Source organism: Podarcis bocagei (assembly GCF_964188305.1).
Source record: "Podarcis bocagei genome assembly, chromosome: 6".
NCBI classification, from domain to species: domain Eukaryota; kingdom Metazoa; phylum Chordata; class Lepidosauria; order Squamata; family Lacertidae; genus Podarcis; species Podarcis bocagei.
The window spans coordinates 72,138,847-72,148,747 of record NC_138130.1 but is presented as its reverse complement, the minus strand read 5'-3'; the positions used below and the strand labels follow the sequence as shown (position 1 = coordinate 72,148,747).

Here is a 9,901-nt window from a genome sequence, read left to right as displayed (position 1 = left end):
CTAATTTAAAATGCCAAAGGAAAGCAAATATAAAAAGAGTTTGGATTTGATATCCCACTTTATCACTACCTGAAGGAGTCTCAAAGTGGCTAACATTCTCCTTTCCCTTCCTCCCCCACAACAAACACTCTGTGAGGTGAGTGGGGCTGAGAGACTTCAGAGAAGTGTGACTAGCCCAAGGTCACCCAGCAGCTGCATGTGGAGGAGCGGGGAATCAAACCCGGTTCCCCAGATTACGAGACTACCGCTCTTAACCACTACACCACACTGACTAACCAAAGCAGCCACATTAGAGCACCTCTACCCTGCTATTTTACCCCCTCAAATAGGGTGAGCTGCTGCACTCTGACTCCCACACTTCCCTCAGCTTCTTGTGCTACCACTTAATTCTAACAATAACATTTTATATAGCAGACCCTCCAAGTGTCTCTATTTTCCAGGGACGTCCCTGATTTAGAGAAGCCATCCCGGTTTCTGATTTGATCCCATAATGTCCCTCTTTTATATTATAACAACAACAACAACAACAACAACAACAACAACAACAACAACAACAACAACAACAACAACAATTTATTTATACCCAGCCCATCTGGCTGGGTTTCCCCAGCCACTCTGGGCGGCTTCCAACAGAATATTAAAATACAATAGTATATTAAATATTAAAAGCTTCCCTAAACATGGCTGCCTTCAGATGTCTTTTCCTTAGGATGTCCCTATTTTCATTGGAGAAATGTTGGAGGGTATGGAGTTATCCGACCCCCGAGTCGTCTGAAGGCAATCCTGTATAGGGAAGGGGTTTTTTTAATGTGTAGTGTTTAATTATTATTTTTATATGTTGGAAGCTGCCCAGAGTGGCAGGGGCAACCCAGTAAGATGTGTGGGATATAAATAGTAAAATTATCATTAGGGAATGCGATGTCCCTGTTTTCATCAGAGAAATGTTGGAGGGTATGATATAGAACTAAGGATATTACCTCCAGATTTTTGTCATGGCTTTTAAATATACTTACTCAAGTGGGAGAACTCTGATCTGGATGACTATGATTTGGAATCAGACACTGTCCCCCTCAGTCTTTCTTCTAATTTCCTTTTGCTCAGAGGTTCTTCTCTACTCAAAAGAGGAGCATCTCAGCATACGTAGGAACCACAGATCTTGGTATCTGGGACATTGTCATGCTCAGGAGAGTCCCTGATGCCAAGAACACTATAACACGTAGCTTCCATGGAACCTGACATCTGTACTCAGGCACTATGGGAAGCTATATTTCCCATGAAGCCTGGTTCCTGGGACATTGATGTTTCCGAGTTCCATTCACCAGCAATGATAGACAAACAGAGACAATTTCTAGTGATGCTTCTGTCATCTTGTAAATTCTGAAGGGAATGGAGTAGAAAGTTCACGGGGGAAAGGAGTTGGTGACTAATGAGTCCTGGTATCGTGGACCACAGTGTGGGGACAGATGTTTGGTCTATGTCATGTTCCTGATTATATCATCAGGAGTATGGCAGTGAAATGAATCTCAAACTTTGGCTTGTTAAAAAAAAATCAGCCGCTTCAATCTGAAAGGAGTTCGCTCATCACCAGCAGTAGACTGCATGTGTTTTCTTCTGTGGCCCATTTCACCCTGTTGACAATAACAGCTATGTAAGGACCAGAAAGTTGTGCTTGTGGGAAAGCGGCACACACCTGACAATGCTTATAAGGAACTGTCTGGGTCAACACTTAAATTTCTATCTTCTATGGCAGAAATATGCCATGTTTAAGAGGATCAGTACCTGAAAAGCAAATCATAGAAGCTACATATATTGAACATTTTTGACTGAAACTCCTACCTACAGCAGGTGACAGGAAGATTTGCTTGCCATTAGTGACCAGTCCTGCACCATGTTCACGCAAACATTATATATGTAATGTAAAGTGTGCACACAGTAATCATCTCATTCTGTGCAGCAGAGACTTCCAACATGCTGAGCATTCTCAGTGCTGCACAAATGAACCTGTCATTTTAGGCAATGAAGTTAGGAATCGAGAATGGCCCATTGGAGCTACATGCTCAGGAAATGGTGCCTTATCTCTGCCCCACAGCATCATTCTCTGGCAAATACAAGATCGTTGCATCCAACAAGCAAAGGCCCGCCGTGTATCTCCCCAAGCCATGGCAAAAGTCCTGAAAGCTTTGCAACTGGGGAGCAGTTTCATCTGCTAATACTTCTGCTTTGGAGGCCAAATGAAACCAGTACTGCCTGTGGCCTATGTAATCACCAGCCATTCATTCCACATTGCTCTCTACAAATGAGATGTCATGAGCTGCGTAAGGATTTCTGATTCCAAAGGATAGCTTGCTTTGGCTATCTATTTTGAAAGCTGCATATTTTGTTAACACATATTTTTTTAAACAAAATATTAAAATATTTTTATTTGAAAAGTAAGGGTGAGTTCTCATTCTAACATCATCTTAATATTTAGGTTGATTTTGCCAGTTATACAGTTTACTGACCTGCTCCTACCAATTAAATATAAGCTCCTTGATCCACAGTTGTTGGTTTGCTTTTGAGCCAATATGAAGTGCCAGAAACCATGTTCTCTCCATCCCACCCTTTATATTAGAATGTGTTTACAACAAGACACTAACTTAGCAAAGCAAACATCCACATTTAGCAGGATTGAACTAAGTGAAAATAAATATTTTGACATGTGGGCACTGCATTTCCACAAAATAAAGATCCTGAGTAGATGTGATTTATATCTGTTTAAAGAAATCCTTGTGGTTTCAGTTATTTTTGAAGTGTAAATAGGAACAAACAGAAATCAAAAGCATTTCAAAGTCATAGAAACTCATTCTCATCCCTGAAAATGAACTGGAACAAGCATATCTACATTCCTCTCATTTTTTGCATTGCATCTAAATATAGACATTATGCATTGCTTGGTGTTGTAAAAGTCAATCCATTAATCACCATGGCCACAATCAAGGAAGCCTAAGCGATTCCATTCCTTTCAACAGATGTCATTCAAGAACACCTAGAAGTGTACTGCTTTTAAAATTGTGAATGCCTTTCCAGAGGACAATTCAGGCTCTCGTACAGAATATTCCTCACGTGAATTGCCATTTTATCTCCATCTTACAATAAAAAGATGGGGGAAATTTACAGAATCACCTTGACTGTAGGTAAGTCAGAAGGCCCTTTCAGGCTTGGCCTCTGTGTGTAAACCGAATGGGTGGCTGTGCTCCAATGCACTTGTACTATCTAGCTCAATGTGAACGTTGCACATTAGCAGAAAGAAACCTGACAGTCTCCAAGGTTCAGAGTCACTTAGAGAGTAGAGAGACTGGAATTGCATGGGGTGAGAATGCATGATGAGAGCTTACATCCCACAGATAAAGAAGCTCCACAACCTCCTAGGGCTAGTAAAGTCTGGTTCTTTAGTGTGGAGCACTACTGCACCAACCTCAGCCTGCCCCCACTGGCCTGACTTTTTACTTACAACCTGTTGGTCTACTTGCCCTACCAGTCCCAATGGACACCAGCCACCATTGCCTAGGGCTATAGATAGATGTTGTTCTTGCATGTATAACATATTGCTATTGTTTACAGCATCTTAAAAAGCAATGACATCACCTTGCCAACAAAGGTCCAACAAATAGTTAAAGCTATGGTTTTCCCAGTAGTGATGTATGGTAGTGAGAGCTGGACCATAAAGAAGGCTGATCGCCGAAGAATTGATGCTTTTGAATTATGGTGCTGGAGGAGACTCTTGAGAGTCCCATGGACAGATCAAACCTATCCATTCTGAAGGAAATCAGCCCTGAGTGCTCACTGGAAGGACAGATCGTGAAGCTGAGGCTCCAATACTTTGGCCACCTCATGAGAAGAGAAGACTCCCTGGAAAAGACCCTGATGTTGGGAAAGATGGAGGGCACAAGGAGAAGGGGATGACAGAGGAAGAGATGGTTGGACAGTGTTCTCGAAGCTACCAGCATGAGTTTGGCCAAACTGCAGGAGGCAGTGAAAGACAGGAGTGCCTGGCGTGCTCTGGTCCATGGGGTCATGAAGAGTCAGACACGACTAAACAACAACAAAATTGTTTACATGACCAGTTAATCCGAGGATGTAAGATAGGAGAGTCAAGAATCCCTGATCTGTCTAGAAGTTATATCCTCCAGCACCACCCCATTCACTTAAATGACTCTTTAATCTCTTGAATTTTTAAGCAAATCAGGGATCAGGCTGAGTCCAATTATTGTTATCACAGGATAACTGAGAAGTTCTAGGACTCTAGCCAGTTTGGCATTTAGTGTCAGATAGACCTATACTTGTGCATAAATAAACATCTCTTTCTCTCCCCCCCCCCACCCTCTTACAAGGTAGGGAAATAATCTTAATCCTTGTTTTCTATCATCCTACCAACATAAAACCATTGAATAATAGAATTGTAGAGTTTGAAGGGAACTGACGGTTATCTAGTCCAACCCCCTGTGATGCAGGAATCTCAACTAGATCACACATGCTAAATGGTCATCCAACCTCTGCTTAAAAACATCCATAGAAGGAAAGTCCACCATGGGAGTCTGTTCCACTGTCAAACAACTCTTACTGTCAAAAAGCTCTTCCCGTTGTTTAGTCAGAATCTCCATTCTTGTAACTTGAAGTTATCAGTACTGGTCCTAGCCTCCAGAGCAGGAGAAAATAATCTTGTTCCTTTCTCCATGTGACAACCATGGGTCTGTACAGACTAAGAATGAAATGCCATAAAGGTGACTTCAGAAATAAAATGCATGAGCTCTGAAATAGAACTCGGAAGGCATAACAAGAGACAAGCAAGCAAGGGGGTCTGATTTTCTTGATGGTCTCAGAAACTACTCATAAACTACCCCTTCTGACCAAATCAAATCTCTGCTTAAAAAGAAAAAAGAGTTCTTAGGCTTTCAAGTGGCAGTCTGCCAAATATTCATGATAAGCTTGTATTGCTCATTGCTTGAGCAGCCAAACAATGACCTGCATTGTTCCAATATCAACCAGGGAGTGGCTCCCCAGACATTTTTTTAAAAGAAAAACCCCAAAGTATTTTAAGAACAGAAAACAGGACCCAATTAGGGTTGCTTTGACTAAGCTAGCCAAAAGGCATATCTACACTAAAAATGGGGTGAATAATGAGATCTCATGTTCCCCTCCAAAACAGAGATGAAGAGACTGACTATTTCTCATCTGCTGCCAGGTTGAATTTTTATCTCTGGCACTTTGCAGGCAAGACCAGAAGAAAAACAAAATATACGCAAATAGCCCCCACCTTTATTTTGGACTTTTGCATTAATTGCTGTAAAGCAGCTGGATTTAAAAATGTCTCAGTTCACTAGACAGCACAGCAAAACGTTTATAACAGAGTTGGTTTGCAATCCTATGCTCCATCTCAAAATAATGTGATCACAATGAATCTTTTATTAAGCTTTGTGGTAACCTAGGAAGATAGCTATGTACTAAAATCATTCCTTGAGCAGAGAACTATGAACGCACAATTTATTAGCTGAAACTATCACCTGAGGACATTTTCAGTGATCCTGCTCCATTTGTGGTACCTTATCTGAGGCATGTTCTGCTCCAGCTCTTCCTTCATTCCAGCAACAACTAAAAACTTACTTGTTTGTCAAAGCACTTGTAGGATATTCAATTGTAGTTAGTAAGGCTTACTGTTAGAAGTGTGTTTCCTCTCTCTCTGATATAATTAGATGCAGTTTCTTTTTTCTTTTGTTGAGCTTGAATTGTTGCATTTACCCCACTCCAAGATCAGCTGATGCAGGACGGGTGAAAGATAAAGATATTAAAAAAATAAGTGCCAAGAAGCTTCCAAGACACCAAATGGATCCATCTCCCATGCTGAACTATTTAAGTCAGAAGTGGAAAAACTCAGGCCTCTCTATACAGCTCATGGATTTCTTGCCATGGCTCACATCCCTCCCTAAACTTATCCTTGTCAAGTCCTTGACTGGATCGAGGAAACCCACACTGAGACCTCCTCATGAAGGGAAGCAGTAGCATCTTTGACTTTGGCACGGCTGGCATGTAGTCTACTAAAAGGTAAAGGACCCCTGGCGAACGACTCTGGGGTTGCGGTGCTCATCTCGCTTTACTGGCTGAGGGAGCCGGCATTTGTCTGCAGACAGTTTTTCCAGGTCATGTGGCCAGCATGACTAAGCCGCTTCTGGCGAAACCAGAGCACACACAGAAATGCCAGAGAGGTACCAATTTATCTACTTTTGCACTTTGACGTGCTTTTGAATTGCTAGGTTGGCAGGAGCTGGGACTAAACAATGGGAGCTCATCCTGTCGCGGGGATTCAAACCGCCGACCTTCTGATCAGCAAGCCCTAGGCTCAGCAGTTTACACCACAGCACCACCCATGTCCCCATGCAGTCTACTATATAGCATAAAAGTCACGTCAGCTCTTCTGCCCATTTGACCTTTGACACTGCCCCCTGCTGGCATGTGGCCCCTGGGAGGATGCCCATGAGGGAATGCAGCCCTTGCATTGAAATGTTCACCACCCAAGTTTAAAGTACTTCAGGGGGATTCAATTTTGGATATGAATTTGAACCCTCCCCTTTCTTTTCCTATTGACTTGAACTCAGGCCCAATTGGTGACCTCCACCATGACCACATATGAAAGCTGTGCTTCATCTCAAATCCCTAACACATTTGGCAAGCTCAAAATGAGGAAAACAAATTATCCTGGAACCACATTACTGAGCCAACTGTAGCTGTCCAGGAAAAATCCTTCCCAATCCTATAAAAATAGAAGCATTTAGTTGAAGTCCATCAATGGGTAGGAATAGTAAGAAGCCTGAAGGTTCAGTCCACTGTAACTTGATAGAAAACCGGAAGAGCGCATTGTCCTGCCATCCCACCCATTGGCCAGTTCAAGCAATTAGCAATAAAAAGGGCCAATTGGATATGATAGTATAGGGGTTGAAATTCATCCCAAAGCATCTCCTTGGTCTGTCTCTTCATCTCTGCCCTAGGATGCCTTGCGCATCTGCTCACCACCCGTCTGTGTGATGGCACTGGAGAGACAAATTAACCCAACTAATGCAACATCTCTGGAGCTCATTCACAGTCGTTAGATAAGAGTTCTTATTAAAGACCAGACTCTGGAGCTAGAGTCTGAATGTCTAGTCTCGCTCTCATAAATGCAAGCAATGCCAAACTTGCTCAAACTGAAGGACTGTGAATTTCTAGACATTTTTTTAAAGAAGAATTCCGAGTAATGCAAGCTGCCTGTCTTGCCGATAAGAGAAGGGTTATTGTCCCACAAGCCAACTTCATCTAGAACTTGAGATCTTTTTCCTGAGGGGGAAGGGAAGGGATGTAGAAGAAATTTAGTTTACATTTAAAGGAGAAGCCACATCAGTTACATGCCCCCCCCCCAGCTGTACTCCAATGGCAACATGGTCACCCTTGGAAATTCATACTTCTCTGAATTTTGCAATGCATTTTTCCAGCCAAGTGTTGTGATCAAGGATGCATATACTAGGGTAAGGTGAACACTAAAAAGCATATATTGGTGAAAATATACAAATATACAGGGGAAAGTATGGGTTAGGCAAAATTGTGTACAAGAATGTGTTAAAAATGTGTGCACTAAACTGCTGATGATGTGAATTGTGAATAACTGGAATTAAGCCTTGGGGACTGGGTGGGGAACCAGAATTGACAAATTTGCCCATCCTTAGCTGGGCTTTGGCTGTCTGCGTGCTGCTGCTGCTCCTCCTCCCTGTATCCTGCAACCTATACTCTTTTGAATGATAGTAATGAGATGTATTATTTAGTGCTGCCACTGTCTCTGTGACATATTTTTGAAACAAGCAAACAAAAAAATCCTTCCAGTAGCACCCTAGAGACCAACTAAGTTTGTTATTGGTATGAGCTTTTGTGTGCATGAACACTTCTTCAGATAGGTATCTGAAGAAGTGTGCATGCACATGAAAGTTCATACCAATAACAAACTTAGTTGGTCTCTAAGGTGCTACTGGAAGGAATTTTTATTTTTATTTTGTTTCGACTACGGCAGACCAACATGGCTACTTACCTGTAACTATATTTTTGAAAGCGAGAGAGAGGAAGCATATTCTACAAACAGGAAATATAGCTCTGTGGTTATTTCTTATTGTGTTTCTTATTTATAATTTCTCCTTATTAGGGCTCCTAGCTTATCATTACATTGAAGGATGTACAGCAAATGACACGATCAGTAAGAATACAGCTAAGATGCTTTCGAAAGAACTATTTCCTCTCAAAATCTGAATAAGGCTTCTCAATTTCCAGTGTGGGGAAAAAATGAGGGGAGAAGAAGCATTCTTAAATCATTCTACATCTTTTTTTGTGCATCCCCCTTCTTACTTACTTTCCTGCCTTCAAATCATGTGCAAGGTGACTCATACGAATATTATCAAAATATTTTCTGTTTCAATTTTGACTCCTTCTTACTCCCCAGTTTTGATCAATTACTCAATTTCCAAGAAAGGGTGTAGATGACAGCTATCCAAGAGAAACTCCCAGAAAAAAAGATAATACACAGATTTACCAAAACACATCTGAAGGTAGGTGAATTATTATTAAATTGTTATCATTCCACAATGGTACTCTACAATGCTATTTGATGGAATATTTACTTTTTTAAAAAATGGACAGTTATTTGGCAGAGTGGGCTTCTGCATATGAACATGCTCAGTCTCACACTTGCCCATAGTTAGGAACATAAGAAGAGCTCTGCTGGATCAGAGCAAAGACCCATCTTGCCCAGCATTCTGTTCTCACAGTGGCCAACCAGAAGCATATGCGAAGCCTGCAAGCAAGTTGCATTGAGGAAAGTTCACATGCTTGTTGTACTGCATTCTGCTGATGGAATACTAGAGATGGTGGAGGCTCCAGAAAATGTCGCAGTTTCACATTGCAAGGAATATGCATGTGGGGATGTGCAAAACAGGGGATGCTCATACATAGGGAATCTAATGCCACCATTTCATGTCTAAGGATGGATATATCTATTTCCAAACCATGCAACCTCTTTCCCAGGCTAGGAAGCCCTGTGGCTCCGTCTAATTCTGGTGAACCTCTTCTCTGCTCTCCCAATTGTCCACATAGCAGCTGTCATTCTTTCAGGCTGCAGCAAAGGGAATCAGGGGCACTCTGGGATCTGCTGAAAGGCCAGCTTCGTTTCCTGAATGGCGTCCATTCCAGTTGGTCATAAGGATTATTAAGGAACCTTAAGAATTGTTGTCTGAGTTTTCCAGCTTTCCTCTTCCTTCCTCATCCCTTTATCCTTTTGTATCATTTCTTTTAGAAGATGATCCTGAAGGCAGAGACTGTCTTATTTTTTACTGATTGTTTCTGAGCTGCTCTGGGAGCCTTTTCGCCTGAAGAGCAAAGTAAAAACACTTCAAATAAATAATAAATATAAATTAATATTTCAGTGTGTTCTGTGTTCTTCAAGTATTATATATTGGGGAGACATTAAAAAAAAATCCAGCCCCTTGAGCTTCTCATCAACTGCTTACTCAATTACACCTTCAATTATTCATATTCTTGTTTTGGATACAAAAGTATCTGCAAGATCAACACAAGAGTGTTTATTATATTCTTCTTTACCCCTTCCTTGCATATTTAATTGCTGTCACTCTAAGGGATCATGTGTGCTTCTCAGAAGATTCTCAGCTATGACAAGAATACTTGTTTCTCATTTACAATAAATTGTGTTTGAAAGGGAGCAGAGAAAAGGATAGAGCATTGCTATTTTCTCTTAATTATTCACCTTTCCACAAATCACTCACAAGACCTGTTTCTTTCGGCATAACTGTTTAGTTGCTTAAGGACGCTGAAAGTTGTTAGGAGAACCCCTCACAGA

At 41.4% G+C, this 9,901-nt stretch overlaps 1 long non-coding RNA gene across 1 annotated transcript; it reads left to right on the top strand.

Moving 5' to 3' along the window:
• The first annotated feature begins 3,020 nt into the window (after positions 1–3,020).
• Positions 3,021–9,469, top strand: LOC308589877. The gene is made up of 3 exons (XR_014009528.1): positions 3,021–3,173; positions 8,492–8,597; positions 9,341–9,469. It is a non-coding gene; the product is annotated as an uncharacterized lncRNA (long non-coding RNA).
• The last annotated feature ends 432 nt before the right edge of the window (positions 9,470–9,901 follow it).